We start from the raw sequence: 22,311 nt of genomic DNA, 5'->3' as shown, positions 1-22,311 counted from the left end.
ATCCTTCTTTCTATTCTTTAAACATGCTGAACTCTCTTGTTTTCTTTCTGAAACATGTCCTGCTGGAAAGCTGATATTTATTGCCCCTTTTGTTTCCCTCCACCAAACATTGGCCTTCTGAGACCCTCATGCATCCTAGTTGGTCTCCCATACTGCATCCATGGTGGGTGGTAAAGCTCACCTGAGGTCCACCTCTGCACCCCGGCTCCGCCTTCCGAGAAACTGGTCCATGTGCCAAAAAGGTTGGGGCCCGCTGTTCTAGATCAGTATCCAAACTTTCAAGGCAATTTTTTGGCCCTCAAAAATTTTTTTTTGAGTGAATCAGTATATTTGGGAAAAAAAGCTGATAAATAAAATTAAGTCCTAAATTGTGTTGGAGGCACTGTGACTGATACAGTAATTGAGAGAACAGTCTGGGAAACCTGCTTGGAAGAAGATGGACTTGATTTCGCTTTGAAGAGTAGATAAGAATTAGATGAGCAGAGAGAGACAGAAGGGAGGGCATTTTTAGGGGAATTCAGAGGGACAGAAGTGGGCTTGGTACATTTCAAGGCAATGAGAAGTCCGGCCCGACTGGCTTTAGTAGTTCATACGGGTTACAGGATGCTGGGTGGAGGTAAGAATGGCTAGGATACTGGCGAGGAGGACAGAGAGGCTTTTGTCATTTTGTCACAGCAAATCCTGCTTTTGTCATTTATCAGATGCATGACCTTGGGCAGCCTGCTGAAACTGTACCTTAGTTTCCTCAACTGTAAAATCGGGGAGTAATTAAGCAACTGACTCAAGACTAACTGAGTTAATTTATGTGAAGTGCTTAGAACAGTGCTCTGGATACTGTTGAGTACTCAATGTGCTATTTATTATTACTGTAGGGAAAGACGTTGGTAGCTGGTGTAGAAGGAAAGAGGGAGCATCTAGGGTGACATGAATTCAAGCTGCTGTCTGGGATCACTGAAGTGACGAGGGCCTGTAGTGGTGGAGGCATTGATGCCAAAGACCCCTGGAGGGCAGCCTGGCTGAGGGCGGTCTTCCCGTCAGGGCAGGAGGAGCGAAAATGCACCCAAACTGTTAAAGCCTAGGTAGCGGGAAGGAGATGCTACTACCTCTAAAGGGATGGTAGGAGGATGCAGGTGATCAATATGCTTTTGGATGTACCTCCTTTGAACAACAAGAGATGTGGGAATAGCTTCTTGCTCAGGCATCACCACTGGTCCAGCAGAAACAGGAAGTTCACTTGTTCCAACTCCCCAGTATTGACCTTGCAACCACGTGACCTAAGTAAATTATTCAGTTCTGCCATGAGCCGCTTACAGCTCAATATAGACATGGCTTAAATTATAGCAGCTAAGTGTCAATGCGTTACCTCAGGTCTCTACACACATGGCTGCCTGTATTTATTAATTTTTTACCCACCTAAAGTGCAGTTACTCAACCAGGAAAACCTGTAAGCAAAGAGGTTTTTTTCTGTAAGAGCTCCCACGTTCATTAACATAATTTCATATTTCTAGGACATGTTGACCTGAATGTTTTTTCTCCAGTATTGAAGAAATTACTTAGGAATCTGTGTCTTTTGTTGGCTTCTTGAAAAATAAACAATGTTTTGGATGAACTGAAAAGCTGTTGTTCTACTTCTTTGGGCCAAACGTAGATTATGACATAGTTTTAGAACTATTATGGGTTGGAGGAGACCTAGCAAGCTGTCAAAATTAAAGAGAGTTTTGTTTATTTTTCTGTAGTTATGTTTCTACAGTTCTCAGGGGAGCTTTATTATTTTTTTTATAAAGCAAATAAAGACTAAAACATTCCTGCATATTTTTATTATTTCCCATAAGAGCTATAATCATTTATGTTTCTGATCATTACGGTGACAGAAGACTGATTCATAAATCTTGAGTACTTTTTAGAAATCCTTTATGTATGTAATTTTATTTTTTGTGTGTGTGTTTAAATGATCACCATTTAGTCTGAAGAAAGAAACATGATTTAATATGTAATTTAACAGTTTACTTACTCGTGTGAATAATTCCGGTATATTACATAAACTCTATAATAAAAGTACATATAAAGTAGTGATGAAAAAAGGCCATGAATAGACTTTTTTCAAATGCAAAAATGTATATGATCTTTCTTTAAAAAAGGATAACTATTTTCTTTATATTAGAACTTGGCATGGGTGAGGACCTCATAACAATACGTGTATGAATCTGAAAAACAGTATTCCCTCACTTATTGCGGGTATTAAGTTGCAGACGCCCCCCCCCCCCCGCCCCCCCCCCGCCCCCGCAAACTAGGAACCTTACATTTATTCTACATGTATACAGTACAGAGAGGGACTATATCGCGGTTCACTTATCGCGGCCTCACGGGATTTTAAAAATATTATATTTAATTATTTTTCGCGGATTTTTCGCTATATTGCAGGATTTTGCAGTACTGTCTACGTATGTTGTTAAAGTTACAGAGGTTTAGGAGTGTGGAATAAATATAAGGTTCCTATTTCACAGGGTGGGGGGAGGGGGCGGGAACGTAATACCCGAGATAAGTGAGGGCATACTGTACTGTATCCCCTGGCTGGTTTGGCTCAGTGGATTGAGCATCGGCCTGCGAGCTAAGTGTCGCTAGTTCGATCTTCCAGTCAGGGCACATCAGGGAAGGAAAACTCTGATTCCAAAAAACCTCCGCTGCCTTGCGGCATACCTCTTCAGGGGAAAGGCTAAGGGAGTAAACCCCGACAGAAAATCCGGAGCCGGAGTCCCTAAGGCGGTTTGACGTTGTAGTCAACACCGGCAACTCCTGCGGCGCACCTGAAGCCAAGCTGTATTGACTCCGTCTTTCCCTTGGACCCTTCAGCTGCGAAGAGAGGGGGGGTCTGCTGCATGGGCAACAGCAGACCCTCCATATCACCCTGTCCAGGCTCTGTAGCTTCAGCTTCACTGGAGAGGACACTCCAGCGTCATCGCAAGATGTCGATTCAACACGGGAGGAGACAGATACCGTGTCACTCCCGAGTCGGACTGCACAGCCATTCTCGGCGGTGCAGATAGACTCTTAAGAAGCTACACCATCGTCTCTCGAGACGGATGGCTGCCGACGACTGTACTGTAAAAACATTCTGGGAAGTATGGCTCACTCTCCTTAATTTACAAGACTGATTAGACTGAAAAGGGACATTTGTCTCGAGTAAAGCTACTGAATTGATGTAGTATCTTGCAGCTGGCTCGCTTTATCATCACTAGTAATAAAATTTTGTCTGTTTGTGGAATGTATGATACGTTATGTAAAATTTAATTCTCCCCCCAATATTAACTTCGCTACATATTTCTCTTCCAAAGATAATTTCTGTTTTTGGAGGGGTGGGGTAGACAGCGATAAGAAGGCTCGTCCGTGTCCTCATCCTGGAATGTGTGAATGTTATCCTTTGTGGAAAAGGGGCCTTTGAGATGTAATTAAGTTAAAGATATCCAGATGAGGAGGTCATTCTAGATGATCTGGATGGGCCCCAAATCCAATGATAAAGAAACCGAAGAGACTGAGATACAGAGAGGAGGAGGTGAGTGAGGAGGAGCGGAGTGAAGGGACCTGAGCCGAGGGGTGGTCACCGCCACCAGCTGCTGAGAGGCACGCATGGCCTCTTCCCTGGTGCCTCTGTGCGGGCGGTGCACCCACTGACGCTGGGATCTCGCACTTCTGGCCTCCAGAGCTCCAGGAGCAGAACTAGTCACCAGCCAGCTTGTGGTGATGATTTGTTACAGCAACCGCAGGAAATTAATACAGCAGGTTTTTCCTGCAGTTGTTTGGGAATGGGACTAAGTTAGAAAATAAGAAAACTCTGTTAAAAAACCCTATATGTGGAATGTAAATAATTATTTGTTGAAGTAAATCCAGCACAATTCCATCTTGGTGTGACTCATAAAACACTTCAAGGTTGTTCAGAGCCTCATTTATTAGGATACCAAGTTGTTATAAAACAGGAAGAACATATGATAGACTTTTTCCCTCCTGATACCATCCAGTTCTCCACTTCTCCGACCCCGACTGGTGGGCGTTCTGCCATTCAGTCTGCACCTAACACTCTGTGCGGTGCCAGTCGCCACAGGGTTCAGGGCTAAGTGCCACCAGATGCCCGTACTTCAGACACCGGTCACAAGTACTGGGTCCCCAGGTTCCGTGTAATTTTGTGAGGTTTCCACGTTCCCTTCCTCAGATTCCATAACTTGTTAGAAAGGCTCACTGAACTCAGAAAGGTATTTTACTTTCCAGCTTAAATTTACCAGTTTAGGGACTCCTACGGGCCCACGAGGAGGACCGGGAGTCTCCATTCCCTGTTCCCTTGCTCCCCATTCCCTTTGCTCCCACAGGCCCTTGAGTTGGTCCGGGAGGGGCCCTTCCCCTCCAACCTTCAATAAACCCATTGCTTGCTCCTCCAGAAAGTAAATAAGTAAATAAATACATAAATACATAAATAAATAAATTTACTGGTTTATTGTAAAGGACACAAACGAACACCCCAGTGAAGAGGTACAGAGGCTGAGGTCTGGGAGGATCCTGAGCACAGGAATCTGTTCCCACGGAGTTGGGATGTGCCACCCTCCTGGCACATAATGTGTTTGCCAACCTGGAAGCCATCCGAACCCCACCACTTGGTGGTTTTTATGGAAGCTTTATTAGGTAGGCACAGCTGATCGAATCAATGGCCATTGGTGATTAATTCAGTTTTTGGCCCCTCTCTCCTCCCTCCAGGTTGGACGTGGGGCTGAAAGTTTCAAGCTTCTAATCAAGCGTTAGCTTTTCTGATGAGCAGCCCCCCAGCCTAAAGCTATTTCAGGTCTTCCCAAGTCACCTCGTTAGAGGGGAAAAAGGCTCCTATCGCCCTAATCATTCAGGAAATTCCAAGAGTTTTAGAAGTCTGAGCCAGGAGTGGGGGGTTAAGACCAAATGTCTTTGTATGATTTCACAATATCAGATTAAGGTCTTTGAATGTTTGGATACCCTGGATTTGCTATGCGTGTTTAAGTAGCTGAGACTTTGAGACTCATGAATAAAACATTAAAATCTTTTGAAGTGTGTGAAGTAAAAAGTATACAGAATCACGGTGAAATGAAGTGACTTTGTGAACAACCAAGAATGTTTACTACTTATTAAAGAAACACCAATTCCTTACTTTCAAAAGGAATTGCTTTTTGTCACTATAACTACATATGATACTTTTATGAAAGCAAACCTCCTCTTTTATTTTTTAGGATGATATTTAAAATTATGATGATCATTTATACAGTTGGAAAAATAGCCATTAACTCTTTAACCCACAAAAATTCTAGTGGGTCTGTATATTTTGTGGTGCTTTTATTCCACGTTAATACACAAAGGCTGTGTTTAAAAAGTAGAATCATTTTGGCAGGAAATGAAGTGGTGCTAATGGGATGATGGCTCTGTCCCCAGGGCCTGGAAAGAAGTAAGCACACTGCTGTACATTTATGTTTAATAAATGACAAATCATGGGAACCCTAAACACAATTTAATGTGAATGGGGTTTTGCCACTCTCTGAATAGTTCTAATCAAAGTATTTTTTGCATAAATTAGAGACTTCTATCTGGTTAATTATGATCAATATTTAGGTGAAGTGTGATTAAAATGTTGCAGTGAGTAATTATATTTTTTCTTCTATTTATAATAATTTTATGATTTTATATTTTCGCTGAACAAAGACATTTCACATTTATATTTCTAGATATTCTGAGAGTCTCTAGAGGGTTTCCAACAATTGCAACTTCTTTTTTTTTTTTTAATTCTGAGACATTGTGTGTTAGGGAGTCATGTTCTCCTTGTCCTTGTAAACTTCTCATTAATAGCATGTTACCTTGCTTCAAAGGTGCACATTTTCATCCCTTTAAAAAAACAGAGCACATATTACAATGATAGGTATGCCCTTGATGTAGTGTTTCTGACTTTTCTGCCCTCCCCGCCATTATTAAATAGGTGGTGACAAAAATAAGGGACATTTGAGAACAAAGAAACGACCTCCGACTTCCTTTCGGAGGGTAGCACCGGCATCTGCCTTGGGCCCGCGGGGATGATAGATGGAGAACCCAGCTGGGAAGAGGCCCCATGGGTGCCCAGAGCCTGGGTCAGTCTAGGTGAGCCGGATGAAAGGGCCCTGGTCGCTAATTAAAATAAGTACTGATTAGACAACACGGTGCTGTTTTGAAACGTATTTCACACACATGATTGTGCTTTGTCTTCTCAGCGCCTTTATCAGCCCAGCGTTAGAAACCGAAGCACAGTGATTGATTGGCTGTTAGACAGATATCGGAACAAGGCCCCGATTGAGGCCTTCTGCCTTCCAGTTCCGTGGCGCTCTTTTCCTACCCTACTGCCGTCCCTGAGATGGAATGGGATGGCTTCTGTCCCCTCGGCTGTCCCTGTGGATTGTGCTAGATGGCCCTTCATTGCTAAATAGACTCACGTTATGATCTCTGCTTTCTTTTCCCTGTAAGACTTCACAGAATCAAAGTTTCTGATACATCTGGTTCTCCCTTCCTCTGACCACAACAAAACCCTCAAACATTCCCTCTCCTTTTTCATGAAAATAAAAATGAGAAAATGAGGGTATTATTTTCATTCTAGATTGCCTTCCAGATTCTCATACTTGGTGTGACTTTGAAATAAAATGTTCGTTTTCATGGGTTTTTGGTGGCACTAATCCCTTTTTTTTTTTTTTTAAATCAAGATACTCCACTGTTGGCAGTGTTGCTTTTCTTTCTTTCTTAAAAAAAAAAAAAAAATTTTTTTTAATTTACTTATTTTCAGAGAGAAGGGCAGGGAGGGAGAAAGGAAAACATCATTGTGTGGTCGCCTCTCACGCCCCCAACTGGGACCTGGCCCACAACCCAGGCATGTGCCCTGACTGGGAATCAAACGAAGGATCCTAGTGTTTCTTATGTTAAGTTTTAACTTTAAGTTTTAGGATTTTTTTTTTTTTTTTTATGATCTCAGATTCCAAAGCAATTTTTATTTATATAATTGAGTTGATACTTGTGGCATAGAAATATTACACTTCTCTAAAGAAAGGAACTAAGTTTGTTATAAAATTCAGGTTTGTTCAAAGCCTTAGAAGCCTTTGTTTGAGACAGTCTTGATTATCTCTGCTCTGCCTTGAATTCGCAGTGTGACAGATCCTAAATTAGTACCACTGGGGCAGCGTTCTTGCTAACTTGACAATAACTTTTCCTGCAGACATGCTTGCTTACTTTGGCACATTTTCCTTTGTTTTCATATTTCTGTAACTTATGCAGAAGAAGTATTTTAATTTCCATTTCCTAGATATGGAAATTGAGATATCAAGTTAAATGTGACTGTTAGTAATAACAACTGAGCTATTTTTATGGCCAGACTTGGTGCTGTATTTATATGTATTTTTTATTTTTATTTTTTTACTCTTAACAACCTCTGAGAAAGGTACTCTTATTACCCTCCTTTGACACATGAGGGAAGGGAGGGTTTAAGAGGAAAGGACACTTGATGCCATGTCGGTAGTAAAATTGGGGCCAAGTTCTCTGTCACTAGATTAGGATATTAGGACAGGGAAGTGGGGAGGTTGGGCTGTGTTGTGGGCAGAGGACCTGTGATGAGCGATGAGAACGGTGTGCAGAAGAGATGTGTTGTTTCTGGCATGTTAGGGGGACGCAGACGTGAGAGGCTTTGATGGGAAATAAGAGCACAGTGGTACGTGTATGTAACTCCAGTTGGAGCTTGACTGTTGTCCTTGACACGTCCTAATCCCCTTAGGACGTCACCTCCGTTTTGTCTCCTGATGCTCTACTTTGTGACTCGTGCAAAGTGAGACTTGTAAGAAGGCCATGCAGCTTAGAAGGGGTGTGTCTTAGAGAAGAAAATTATTTCTCCAATCTTCATCTGTAAAATGAGAAGATTGGACTAGGTGATCTGTAAAACCCCTTCAGAACCCACACCTTGTAATATGTAGGAATTGTTAAAAATGGGCTGGCTAAAGTGTAAATTTAAGGCTTGAACTTTATGATGGTCTTGCCTTTTTCTGAAATGATCTCTTAAAACACCATTTTCTCCAGTTGTCTCTTGCAGAATATGATTTTAATCGGGTATTGGGCTTACTATTTTTGTAGCAACACTAACACACTAATACGAACCTGTTTTCTTTCTTTCCTAGGTCCTGCAGGAGCAGCTAAAGATGTGTAAGTATTTAATACTATGATTTGCTAAACCCTTTTGTAGGATGACATTGTTTTTCACGATTGTGACCTTCAGATATGTGTAGCTATGGCCAGAAGGACATGGAAATACTTTCTGTGCTCTGTGCCAATCAAGATTATCCTCTGGGTTTGTGACTAAAGTACTATTTGAAGAATGCGATGATTTGTGACTTTTCATTTTAGCCTTTCAGTTGCCCTAGGCCTTTAATGTGGAACTTTAAGAAAGGGACCCGTCAGTGTTTCCCTCCCAACTTCTGTAGAGATTTCTGCTGATTAAAAGCAAGTGACTCTGGGAGACTTCAGCCCATCGCATAGCTCCTGTGATGGCACAGAGTCTTAGAGGTAGCCAGTGGGGAGAGCCTGGAGCTGAGCCCTGACCAAGTGCATAGTGAGTCGTCTTAAAGTTGGTAATTAGGCATGTAAGTGATGTATGTGACCCTTCAGCGGAGCCAGCCAACACCGAGTTGATCTGTAGACCACAGGACACTTAATAAAAGAGCTTCTCTGTATGAGAGGTTTCTGTGACTCAGGAAGCCTTTCAGTACTTCAACATGCCCCTTCTCTGCATCTTCCTACCTCCGATCTAAGTGTAGTAAGGCCTTTGCATTAGTTCACTATTTGAGTGTTCGTGGTTGCTGCATGGAAGGTGGGATCCACCCCTGTCCCACTCACCCTATATTGGTTCGATGTCTGGACTGATGATGCCACACGCACACCGAGAGTTTATGAAAAGACTCACTATTCATGTGATGAGACTTTTCGGAGAGGGCAGGATAGGCGTGTAGCTTGGTCTATTCAGCTTGAGAGAAGGAAGGGATGCATGGCTTTGGTTTTCACGGGGGTAGGGGGTGGGGTGGAATGAAGTTCCTATGCATGGGCAAAGGTTGGCATGGTTCACTCTCCCCCCGCCAGCACCAAGGAAGGAGTCCCCGGCATTCTTAACAGCTTGTATGGACATGGGGCAAAAGGGGGAGGGCAGGACTTGAAAACTGTTAGTGGTCAAACACCAAAAACAGACATTTTTGAATTATAAGGAAGAATTAAGAGAAGATTAGAATGGGGTTGTATAGTTTTTTGGGGGGATTAAGTGTGCATTTTTATGGGACTTCAGGTACAAAGGAAGCAGTAAAGATTGCTTGGGTTTATTATGAAAGCATTTAGCCACAGTGAGCTCAGCATCCTTACCATTTTCCTGTCCTGCAGAGTCCTGTGCTCTCCTCGGTCTCTCCCTTCCTTTTTGATATTTTGTTGCCAGATTAACTTCCTCAAACAGTCTCCTGACCTTTTAGGGCCTCTGCTTAAAAACTTGCAATTATTTTTCATTGCCCACTGGATTGAGCCCAGAATCCCTTGGGAATAGGAAGGCCACGTATGCTTTAGCCTGTACCTAACCGCTCTGAGGTGGAAGAAAACACTGCAGCCAGGACTGGAACAAGGCCAAGGGCAGAGCGGTGGGCTGACATGCCCTCAGTGAGACCACTCTCGGGGCCCAGACTGACCGCACGCTTTCTGTCTCGCTTCTGAGTGGTTGGCTATTCCCTCTGCCTGGAATGGCATTTTTCCCAATTCTGTTTCTAAAATTTCTGTCTATTTTTCAGGGTTTTCATCTTATTCTTTGGGAAAATAATTTGATGTAATCAGTTGTATATAATGTGTCTTTCTCTTCTGAACTTTTATAGCAATTTGGACCTCTTATGATACATAATAATGTGCCTATATTGTAGTTATTTATCTTCTTGTCTTGTCCCTGGGGAAAATGAGGAAATTGAGGGAAGTGAAATATTTTGCCCGTCTTAATGTCCCCTGTAGTTATTAGTGTCATGCTTTGAATATAGTGCTTAATGAATGTGTATTGAATGAGTTCCATCAGCTCTTTTCAAGCAGAGATTGATTTCATGACCTCCTTTTTCTCTTAGATCATGGAAATTTCTGATAAAATTTAGTGATGCCTTGTGGACATTTGGTCAACAAAATTAACTATTCCAGGATGTAAGATATCATTTAACGACTTTAAAATCCTGAAATCTGCAGCTTTAATTTTTTCTGTGGCTATATATAGCTCATTGTATGTCCTGTAACTAAAAAGATACAATTTTATTGAATAAGTGACTCTTTAAAAATAAATGTAAATTTAAATGGAAAAAGTTAAAGAAGATGATAGTACTGTATTACTTTACTGTGCACAAAAGTTATATTAAAACACATTCTTGTTTTATAGCAGAAGCTATAGATTTACATATAAATCTGACTATAACATTAGGTGATGCCATGAATGAACAAGGACTTGAGAAATTAAGACAATTTAAACTTCATATTTTTTAGAGTTAAACCTTTTTTTTTATATAATTTATTTGTTTGTTTATTTATTTTATTTTATTTTTAGAGGGGAAAGGAGGGAGAGAAACATCACTGTGTGGTTGCCTTTCACTTGTGCCCCCAACTGGGGACCTGACGTGCAACCTAGTCATGTGCCCTGACTAGGAGTTGAACCATTGACACTTGGCTCGCAGGCTGACGCTCAATCCACTGAGCCACAGCAGCCATTTTAAAATACTTATTTATTTATTTATTTTTAGAGAGAGGGGAAGGGAAGGAGAAAGAGAGGGAGAGAAACATCAATGTGTGGCTGCCTCTCGTGCACCCCCAGCTGGGGACCTGGCCCACAACCCAGGCCGGTGCCCTGACTGGGAATCGAACCAACGACCCTTTGGTTCCCAGGCTGGCACTCAGTCCACTGAGCCACGTCAGCCAGGGCTTTTTTTTTTTTTTTTTTAATTTAAAGAAATTGATCCCAAAGCAGAAGGGGTAGCTCAAATCACACACACAGTGTGCGCTGAGTACAGAACCTCAGACAGGACAACCACCATGTTCTACAGACACAGAAAGTCTTTTGGGAGAATTATGGTTATTTGCAGAAGTTAGAAATGCTATCCTTTCTCCCTTACTATATAATAAAAAATCAGTTCTTTAGGGAAGGCCTGCAATTTTTATTTTATCTCCCCTTTCCTATTTATTCATAGGCAAGAAGCCAGGCTATAATAACAAATAAGACATTTCTTCCCTTAAGTAGGTCAGTGTCTATTGGAAACTAAAGTACAGTGTGATAAGTGCTAATTATTAAAATAGTAAGAACTTAATGCTAGTCTGGGTCTTGAAGGGCGAGCAGGAGTTCTTGGGATAAGGGGAAGAACGACAACCCAGGGCCCAGGAGAGAGCCAGCAGAGCGGCGCCGGGTGCCAGGCAGCTGGGACAGCTTTTCCGTTTCTACAGAGAAGGAGGAGGCGGCCGACGGTGGGGGATGGCTTGTGAAGGGGCTTGGGTGCCAGGCCAGTAATTGTACTGGAGTTTGTATGCATTCAAGAGCCTTCAGAAGTTTTAAGGTGGGGGGAACTGAGTAATTATATTTGAGCTTCAGGGTGAAAATACAGGGTGGGGGAGTGGAGGCACAGAGGAGTGATGGGGGTGAGGCCACACGAGAATCAGACAAGGGACAGGACAGTCGTCATGGAAAAGGAGACGAAGAGGCGGAGTCAAGGTGCGTTTGGAAATAGAATTGGGAAGATTTGCCCAGGGACTGAAAGGGGAAGGAAAAGAGAGGAACATCTGAGGATAATGCTGCAGTTTCCAACTTGAGTCAAGGGAAGGGGTGGCTGATAATCCATAGAGGTCAGATGGGCTAAAGGGAGAAGAGAAGCCATAGGATATGGCGTGATGGCCACACGGTCACCTGGGGGACTGTAGTTCCAGGTGAGTGGTATGAGCCCAAGTGGTCGGGAGCGAGGAGCCAGGAAGTGTGCGTGGTCTTTCATTTAATGTCTGGCAGTAGGGGACAGAAAGGTGTTGGTTGCTGAAAGAGGAAACATATTAAAAAAAATTATTTCTCCTATAAAAGGAATACCAAGAAAATTTGGAAAGTACAGAAAAGTATTTTTTTACAAAAGAGAAAAAATCAGCTATTGTCCTACACTAGAGACAACCATTATTAATAGTTTACATTATTTCATTTTTTCTCTTATTACTTCTGCCCAACTGTGCATATGTACGATTTTGTATATTGAAGTCTGTTACCCTTTCAGCTAATTTTTGTGTGGAAGAGATGTAGGTGTACTTACAGGCTAAAGGGTAGAAACCAGGAGAGTCAGAAAAGCTGAGGGTGGCTTGGGGAAGGAGTTATCTGTGATGAGGCAGAGAATAATTGATGGAAATAGATACTAGGACAGGCGACAAGGATTAAAAATGTAGACGAACCTTAGAAACTTGAGATAAGGAGGAATGCATAGGTGAGGATATATAGACATTTAATTACCTTAAGACAGAGTCACACGCATATCGGGGAATGAGCCTTTCTTTTTCTCTCTCCCTCTGTCTCTTCAAAACTAAATCACAGTGCAGTGACATGCAGAACAAAATAAAAGTAGATTCAATGTGATGACAGTTGGCTGCTTTCAAAAACCTGCAGAAATCAACCATGCTTTTCTTTTCTAAATTTCAGTGAATGATCTTAGGTATTTGGCACAAATAGGTTGTGTTGGGATATTTTTGGTTGGAAATGGCAGAAGCCCAGCTTAAACTGGCTTAAACCAACAAACAAAAAGGAATTTATTGGCACGTGAAACAGGAAAGCTCCAGGGGTTTGTTTTGGCCTTAGTCCCAGCTGGGTCCAGGTAATCAAATGCCAGGAGGAAACTCTCATCTCTGCCTTCCTGTGCTTGGCTCCATTCTTAGGCAGCTTCCCCCAAGTGGTGGCAGAGATGCCAGTTTACAGTATTCCCTCACTTATCGTGGGTGTTACGTTCTAGACCCCCCCATGATAGGTGAAAATCCGTGAAGTAGAAACCTTACATTTATTTTAGTATTTATATATATCTTAGGCTTTATAAACCCTTCCCACACACTTATAAACCATTCCCAGTCCCTTGTTAACCTTTCCCACTCCCTTATTAACCTTTTCCACACTTTTATAAACACTACTTATGTTTTTAAATATATTCTACACTCTTAAACCTACATAACTTTAACAACATACGTATACAGTACCGCAAAATCCCGCGATATAGCGAAAAATCTGCGATACATAATTAAATATAACATTTTAAAAAATCCCGCAATACAGTGAGGCCGCAATAAGTGAACCGCAATATAGAGAGGGACTCCTGTATTCCTTTTCATCTTAATGATTCCCATGGGAAAAGGGCTTCTCTTTCCCTGTGGTTGGATTAAAAGTCCCAAGTCTGGGCTCTCCCTGGCCAGGACATGGAGTCCTGTTTTGTCTCTGAATTAGTCAGTGAGCCAGGGGAACGTGAGCTTCTCATTGGTCAGGGCTAGGTCGTGTGCCCACTGCTGGCGCCAATCAGTGCCATTAATTCCACGTGACCGTATGGCCAGAAAGTGGCAAGTGGTGGTTCCCACACCAAAGAAAGATTCGGATGCTGTAACCAGAATGGGTGGCAGTTATATCTGGGCAGACAGAAGCTAAGTGTGTTCTCTATGGAGGTCAATTTTCATGTTAGTTTTGCAAAAAAAAAATCTCAACTTAAAATTTTAAGCAATATTTATAAGAGTATTATAAATATGTTTCAAAGAAGAAACAGTATTAAACAGGTTGACTCAAATTTAATATTTGCTGTTAAAAATACCCCCCCCGAAAAAAAAAATAAATAAAAATAAAACCCCATAGTCACTCAGTGTAAGCAAGATAATTCAAATACTTCTTTCACTTGAAGCTTGTAAAGTGACTTTTCATTAAGATTCCTTTCTTGACAAAGCAACTTTATTGTTATGGAAGGTGGCCACTCGAAAGAAAATTGTCTTGGAATGAGTTAACATAAAGCATGTTGAAGCTCTGTCTTTAAAAAAATGGAATTATGAATCTCCAATCCTGAGTCTCCTTGGAAGCCTTTGTTAATTGCCACGTCTGAAGCACTTGTGTTAGCTGAGCCCTTTCTGTTCCTTGCTACACACCTGAGGGTATCCGAGGGACTCATTTCTCCTCTGTGCGGAGGATGCGGTGGGAGGCAGTGCTGGAAAAGCTTGCATTTCGGAAGCAGAGAGACCTGCCACCATTTGCTAGCTGTGTGATAGTTGTGTCCTCAGGATTCTTATCTGCAAAATTGAGACAGTCGTAACTGTGCCGGGTAACCGTCAGTATCATCATCACTCTCAATAGCTCCTCTGGATTGAGGACTATGGAGTGATTCTAGCACTTAATGTACATTATCTCATTTCGTTCCTACGACGTCTGATGGGGACAGTAATGCCATTTCATTTTACAAGTGAGGAACGAGGCATAGAGGGTCTAAGTAACTGCTCAGGAGCTACGATGGTTCTTGGTACAGTAGGTTCAGTATTTTAGGGTAATGCTTGGCATGTGCTTTGCTGTCCCCCTGTGAGTGCTGTAGAATTATATTAGGTGGTTAAGGTTGTTGAGAAGATTTGGCAGAGCCTCTGTCATGAATACCTGATGGCAGAAGACCCATCGCATCGAGGGCCTTCCCTTCGTTAGAAATCACACAGTCCCAGTGGTTGCCCGTCAATACACGGTTAAATGTTCTCTGGGTAGGACCCCGTGGAATAGGAGCAGGAAGAGGGAAAGTAGATGGGTGGGTTCATCCAGGACGGGGAGGGAGAGGTGGTGGCCTGCCGGTGTTGCTGAGATGCTTGACTGCAAGGCACATGCTGGAGTTGGGTGAGGCGGGGACACCCTTAGGGGCTGGTGAATAGGGGGAGGTGGATGGGCTGTGCAGGTGAAGGCGCAGCATGAAAGCGGGCGTCTTGGGAATGGGAACGTCAGAAGGAAGACTTCCTTCACCCCTAGAGAGTGGAATCTTCTGCTGTGCAATGTCAGAGGTGAAGAAGTTCCGGGAACTGAACTCCACTGAGCAGCCGCGGGAGTAAGTTCTTCGAGCAGCAATGAAAGTTGGGGGGGCTAGAGGAAGTCAGGGAAACGTGAAGCATTTGGTTGATTGGGTGATTTTCGTGGAATTCACATCCTCCAAGGGAGAAAGCCAGAATCTTTGGTGCGTTGGGGCTGCTAGAGCGGGGCTCCGATGCCAGAGGGCAGAGGTTTTGAGTGGAGGCGGGACGAGCCCCGTGTGAAAGCTCTGCAGGGAGGTGGCTCCTTTTCCTCTTTGGAGACTCTAGGGTATGAGGGAACCAGCTGCTTGTGCTCCAGGTTTTGGAAAAGTGATAACTATCAGGGACAAGCCAGGTTCTTCAGGTAAGGCTGCGGAAAGACCATTCCTGACTTATGGCAAATGCTACTTTTACAGCCAGTGATGAGCTATCCCTCAGCACCCTGTGCTTCTGAGAAGGAGGGCAGTGGAAAGGTAGGAAAATTGTAATGAGGCTCTTGATCCATTATCAAGAACTGTTATCAAGTTCTCCAGTAATACCTTCTGGAAGAAAGGAAGGGACCAATGTTGGCCAAGGGGCTCATCCAAGGAGGGAGATTTAAAGATAACTGTCCAAAGAAGTTTTGAAATTGTGAAGAAATGAATGAGATTGCGTAACCAGTCCATGATGAAACATACTGTCCTAAATCAACTATAATTAAGTATTTGGTAGGCTTGATCAGAACCACCCTGAAAAAGCAGGAGCCATCATACAAACATTATAAAGAAATTAAGTAATTATTACTTTATCTAGAGAGCTGCCATGTGACTGGAAGTCAACATTGTTAATTAATAAACCTTTTCCAAAAGTTTATTGTGAACGGTAACTGAAAGTGCTTAGCTGCACACAAGGTCCCCAGAGGTTCCCACATTAAATTTTTATTGTTTACAAATCAAACTAAGTTAGTGGCACTGCAAATATGGAAAAGAAAAGGCTGCAGGCTGTTTTTCTGCTTCTTAGCAACTAATAAGAACAGCTCTAGATTTAGAATATTTTTCTTGATGAGTAAGTAAAAAAATAAATCTCTTTCTCTCTTTTTTTTTTTTTTGTGCCACATCCCTGTTAGGTCTGGAAAGCCAGGCTATTGGGAGCGCTGTGCATTTTAAGGCAGGCTGTAGCCAGGGTGAGTTAGGAGATGCCAGTTGGGCAATTGGGCAGGGTGTGGGGGGGCTGCTGTCTAACACTTGTCATCTGTTTCTTCTTGAGAGAGCGGCTCATGTGTCCACGCCGTGGTTCCAGCATTTTACTTTTGAAACCCTTTTGCTGAAGGTCACTTTGTATTGCTATTTTATACAACCTGAAACTGAGCAAATACAGTGATGAAAATATTTTGACGACCATGTATTACTGAGGAAGAAAAAAGTAAGGGTTTATATTTGTTACAATAACTCTGGATAAGGGTTCTCTTAAATAAAGTGATAGTTATCGATAAGCTGGAAATCATAGTTGTGTGAACCGATTGACAGGTTTAGGTGTTCTGTACGAATATTGGCTTTTAAATAGACAAGCCAAAATACAGTGACAAATAGGGCAGGCAGAGAAAAGCCATCTTGCCCCAGGGAGCAACCACAGACACAAAGCGGGTTTTGAGGCAGCCCACCTCCTAGAGCCTTGACTTACAAGATGTCAGAGTAATGGTTAGACGTTCAGTCTCTGGTTCATTTAGCAAAGGTCTACAAAACTAGTGTGAAGCAGGTGGGTGTGCGGTTACCCAGAGAATCTGGATCGGTGTATTCAATCTGAGAAGGCCTCAGAAGAGTCCCATGCTGATATTAGCAAGTTCACAGGAAGTAGGCTCTTAGTGTCTGGTGGAAACCCAGAGATAGAAAAGCAGTTTGAAACCTGAAGTGAATCAGACTGTAAGTTTAGTTGTGGTTGCTGATGGTTGGCTGCCTTGCTTTTCTTTTTCTGACACACTTGCGTGAGGATCAAGTGTTGGACCAACTTTGGTAAGATAGGTATCACTCATCAGTATACTACTCTGCAAGGGTGTGTCATTTTAAAACTAGCATCTGAGGATCTATCTTTTGAACAATCTCCAGAGTGGGGGGGATGTTAGTGAGTGTGACCCACCCTCGCACATTTTTATGGGTGCTGTGAGCAGGAATTTAGGTCAACCTGTGAGCGTGTGATCTTACTCTAGGAGGCTTTCACAGCCAATGTGTGGCTCTAACCGTGACACATTCTTTCTGCTCGAACACCTGCTTTTTGGTAAAAGAAGCTAAATCTTTGGTAACAAAAAGAGACCCAATTTTAATTAAATGCCTAGTGTATTTTTTTTTAATCCTCATCTGAGAACATTTTTACATTGCATTCAGAGAGAGAAGGGGGAGAGGAAGAGAGGGGGCTAGGGAGAGAGAAACATTGATTAATTGCTTCCTGTATGTGCCCCGACTGGGGATCAAACGCATAACCTGGTTGGTGCCCTGACTGGGAATTGAACCCATGACCCTTTGGTCTATGGGATGATGCTCAGTTAGCTGAGCCACACTGGCCAGGGCCCCGGTGTAGTCCTTAAACCTGGTCCAAAATTGCTAATACATTTTCCATATTTCTTAGGAAATGTTTCTTTGGTTTAATAAGCTCTCTTCGTAAGATGGGATGCGAGCCTATGATTAAAAAATAATTGCTCTGTTACACTTATTTTTCAAATACAACATCACTTTCCACAACTTTTCAAATGATGTATATGGTCAGCAATAAAACACTATCTTGACATCAGAGAAAGCAGTTTATCCTTTGGCTTTTGGTCATGCCCCCGCTGGGAAGAACAAGTTTATTGAACAAGCTTACTCTTTAGAGTAGTGCCTCTCACGTAACTAGATAATGCTATAACTGCTCATTAACATTAATGTAAGTCCTTTGGTACTCCTTTGCTCCTTTACTCTCTGGACGACAGAACTAAGTTTTCCTTCTAAGACGGATTCTCGACACAGCTATGAAATGGACGATATTGATACCCCAACCCAGACTTACTTGTAACCCCTTCCTTGGGGTCTTCCTCTTCTCTCTCTCTCTCTCTCTCTCTCTCTCTCTCTCTCTCTCTCTCTCTGTCTCTCTGTCTCTCCCCCTCTCTCTCTCAGATGCCTCTCTCTTCATTGGCACAGAGGTGCGCAAAACTGATAACTAAAATCTGTAACTTCAGCCAGCAGGTACAATTACTTAAATCTTGTCCTTTCCAGGTCCCTAAAATTATTCAAATAGTTGTTGCTTATACCTTTGAATAAGAAAAGCCAACCTGCCTGCCTCTTTACACCTCTCCTTACCTCCCTTTACTCTTTACTTTCCCCAGGAGGCTGGCAGTCCAGGGGGGCTGTGACTTTCTTGACTCCTTGCCTTTGGTCAGGCTGCTAGGGCATTGAAGCCATGCTAAATGGAAGGACTTTCTCTGTCGGGGCTTTGGCTTCATTCAGTTCCGCATTGCAGGGGAATTTTGCGCCTGTTTCCTCCCAGTTTAGATTGGAGATGGTTGTTGCAATCTTTTCTGTTCCCCATTGCCTGTCCCGCTAGGTTGGCCTAAATTGGAATTGAGGTGAAATGGATGACGAAGAGCAGATTTTTTTTGCCAGCCAGGAGCTTTCTGTTTTCCTGGCAGTGCCTTTGAGAAAGGGGTAATCTAGTTGGGTGGGAGGCATGGAACTGGGTCCCCCCCCCCCCCACCTGGGGTGCTTGCCTTTTAGGGGACACTTGTCCTCCTCAAGACCTACTCTAGTCACCCTTGATGGCGGCTAGACACACCAATAGAGTCAGATCTCAGCATGCCCCAGAGGAACAGACGCACAGTCTGACCCGGGAGGAAAGAGCTTATAGTACAGAATAATTGCTGGATTTTGTAGTTTGTATCACCAGAAACCTGGGGAATGTGTGGGGATGGATTCTAAGGGGTGAGACGAGGGACGGAGTATATACTGAATTAGACTGAATTTATTGTTATACCTAACAGAGATTTGAGATTGAATAATTCAGGTGCATGGCTGGGACTCTTTTAACGGCTCAGTTAACTTGGTTGATGAAACAGAACGCGTGTAAACTCTAACCAGGGGAGGAGTGTGCCAGAACTACAGGAAATAGGAATGTCAATGTGACTTTCTGAAGTGTGCCCCGTTCGCCACCACAGAGGATCCCCCTTCACTAAGACATTAACGAAACTGAGAAACACATAGAGTGGGGAGTGTCCCTGAGAAGCTCTAAGGTGGCTGTCCTCTGTAAGATGGCCAGGACAGTGGGAGAAACTGTCCCTGAGATGATGGGCTCTTAGGAACGAGGCCACGTGGTGGTGGAACTTAACCACCTGAGACAAGGTTGGCACACTTACGTAAAGGACAGTGGGGGTGAAGAGCCAATTAAAATGTTTTATCCTGGAAGGATCTTTGATTAACTAGTGGATCACAGCCTCCCTAGGGATGAATTGGATGGACGGCCTTCTGACGGTTAATTTTCTCCCTCTGTATATTTTGTTAGAGGAAGACCTTTGATCTGAGAGGCAGGAATCTGGCTTGACTTATCACAATGGAAAGACAGAACCTCAGCTCAGTTTCCAGATCCAAGTCGGTCTCTGAGCCCCTTGACTGAAGGGGAGGCTATGCTCCCTGGGGGAACATTCAACTTGAGCACAGGCGTGTACTCTAGCTGTTTCTCCATGTCTGCCCCAATGGGGCTCATGTCCATTTACTAGAGCAACTGTGCTCAGAGCTAAAGGAAGTACCTGGACTTTTTAGAGATTTCTAGACACTGGCTCTGAGTTGATGTTAGTACCTGAGGATCCAAAAATGCTACTGTGGTCCACCAGTTCATGAATGGGCTTATGGTAGTCAGGTAGAAAATGGAATTTTGGCTAATGTTCAACATTACAGTGGGCCCAGAAGTCTACAGACCCATGCTCTGGGTAGCTTCTTAGTATTTGACTTCGTAATTGGCATAGATATATTTGGCACACGGCTGAATCCCCACATTGGCCCTCTAACCTCTGAAATAAGGCTACCCTGGTAGCAAGGGCCAGGTGGGAGCTAATGGAATTTCCCCTCTGTCCCAGGATAATAAAAGTAATGATGCATCCCTGGGGCAATTTCAGAAATCAGTGTCCTCACGAAAGACTTGAGGAAATGAAAACCTGGAGATACCGCTCATATCCCCACTGAACTTGCCTGTTCAGCCAGTGAGGAAGGCAGAGTTAACTGAGAGAGTGACTCTAGATTCTTGTAAACCTCATGAAGAGATGATTCCAATTACAGCTGCTGGTCAAGATGTGGTATCTTTATTGAAAATAATCAACATAGCCCTGGCTCTGGTCATGCAACCTTTGGTCTGGTAAATACCTTACCCCTGTCCCAGTCTGCATGGATTACCAGAAGTGTTCGCTATTCCTGGCGTGGCCAACAATATGCCATCACAGTCTTGCCTCTGTGCTATGTAGATCCCTCGCTTTCTCACATCCTCTCTTCTGTAGTATCTTGATCTTATTGATACTCCACAGTACATCATACTGGTCCAGTATATTGATCACATGGTAGTGATTGGATTCAATGAACAGAAAGTAACAAGTACTTTGGATGCTTTGGTAAGATGGTTCAGTGCTACCAAGTCATGTATCCGTTGGCGTCCTGTCAGTGTGAAGGAAATCGCGGTAACTATTTCAGCAGAGAGAATTTACTGTTAGGAATAGATTCAGCAGGTAGTGGAGGGCTGGGGAGGCAAGAAAGGAAGACGGAGATGAACAGAACTAGGAATGGCAGGAAGCGGCTACCTGGGCTAGGGCTGGAGGGAGACAAAGGAAAGAGGACAGGTTATCAAAATCTGGGAGCTGGAGGAAGAGGGGTTCTCGGGTGCTGGGACCCAGGCTGCTGAGGAGAGAGTGTAGCCTGGCTGCTGCTGGCATCTCAGGGTCTTAGAAGACAGGACACTATCAGGCCGGAGCTGTCACAGCGTACTCTTGAAATCCATCAGTGATGACAGCTGCAGGCTACTCAGAGACACTGCCTCTGGTCCCCGCTTGTGCCGTAAGGACCGGAAAAGGAATGTAATGGGTCCTGTTCTGGACACTGCAGCCAACTGCTGGGGTGATGCTGGCAGGAACAGCCCCAAAGTTGCAGAGTAGCCCTCTTCCTCCTTTGGCCTTTTATCTCCGGCATCTCCTTGGTAGAACCTAACAGGGAGCCAGGTGGCCAAGGAGAATGTGGTTTTCAGAGTCCCAGCCCCAGCCTCACAGAGCAGAGCGTGTGGATTTGGTGCCGAGAGGCAGTAGCTTACCGTCTAGCACAGGTCCCCGAGCGAGAGCAGATTTTTGTCTTGATACGCCACCTCGTTGTTTCTGGATCACCCCGGACCCTTTGGTAGTTTGTGCTGGTTTCCTTTCCCCTCGCTGACCCTGGCCTTTCACTCCCTGATGGTGACGCTGAGGCCAGTGCAAGGGAGCGGGGGGAGGGAAACGGACAAAAGTGACCTTTCGCTTTTTGTGTTCAGGTGGTTGGGTTTATGGAACCGGGTCCCTTAGCCCCCATAACCCTTTTTCCTTGGTCTTCTTGGTAGAAGCCTTATTCTCAAGGCGTCTTCCCCGTTTATGATAGATTAAGGGGTACTCAGGTTGTTCCCAAATTTTTCTCTCACATTTCCCATTTTTCAGTGCCTCTGCTTGTAGGTGTCTGGGCCTTCATTTAACTCTTTTCTTTTTTTAGAATTCTTATTTAGAAGTGCATTCCCTCTAGGACAGCGGTTCTCAACCTGTGGGTCGTGACCCCTTTGGGGGTTGAATGACCCTTTCACAGGGGTCGCCTAAGACCATTGGAAAACACAGATATTATTACGTATTGTTTTTGTGATTAATCACTATGCTTTAATTATGTTCAATTTGTAACAATGAAAATACATCCTGCATATCAGATATTTACATTACAATTCATAACAGTAGCAAAATTACAGCAAAATTATGATTGGGGGTCACCACCACATGAGGAACTGTATTAAAGGGTCGCGGCATTAGGAAGGTTGAGAACCACTGCTCTAGGAGATTCATCCTGGCTGATGTATGTCCACTTGCTCCTTTTCTGAGGGAGCAAGACTGTGGGTAGGCTCAGTTGATAGAGATGCTTGGATCGGTTAACCCTTAGTAGTATCACCAAGGACAGCAGAGCAGTTTGGCCTCTTGTCCAGTTCATCTGCTGTGAGTTGGCCTCGTTTTTCCTTTCACCTTTCTGGCAC

The 22,311-nt window shown here is 43.5% G+C and overlaps 1 long non-coding RNA gene across 1 annotated transcript in view; it reads left to right on the top strand.

Annotated features, from left to right (window-relative positions):
* The window catches only part of LOC150011135 (uncharacterized), a 36,340-nt gene that overhangs the window by 4,687 nt on the left and 9,342 nt on the right, over positions 1–22,311 (top strand). Inside the window, exon 2 of the long non-coding RNA XR_016510642.1 lies at positions 8,184–8,208. This is a non-coding gene — a long non-coding RNA (uncharacterized LOC150011135). The remainder of the gene's footprint in view (positions 1–8,183; positions 8,209–22,311) is intronic.

Source organism: Furipterus horrens, unplaced genomic scaffold (genome assembly GCF_987537825.1).
Source record: "Furipterus horrens unplaced genomic scaffold, mFurHor1.1.pri manual_scaffold_4, whole genome shotgun sequence".
NCBI classification, from domain to species: Eukaryota; Metazoa; Chordata; class Mammalia; order Chiroptera; family Furipteridae; genus Furipterus; species Furipterus horrens.
This window is presented reverse-complemented; position numbering and strand designations above follow the sequence as displayed.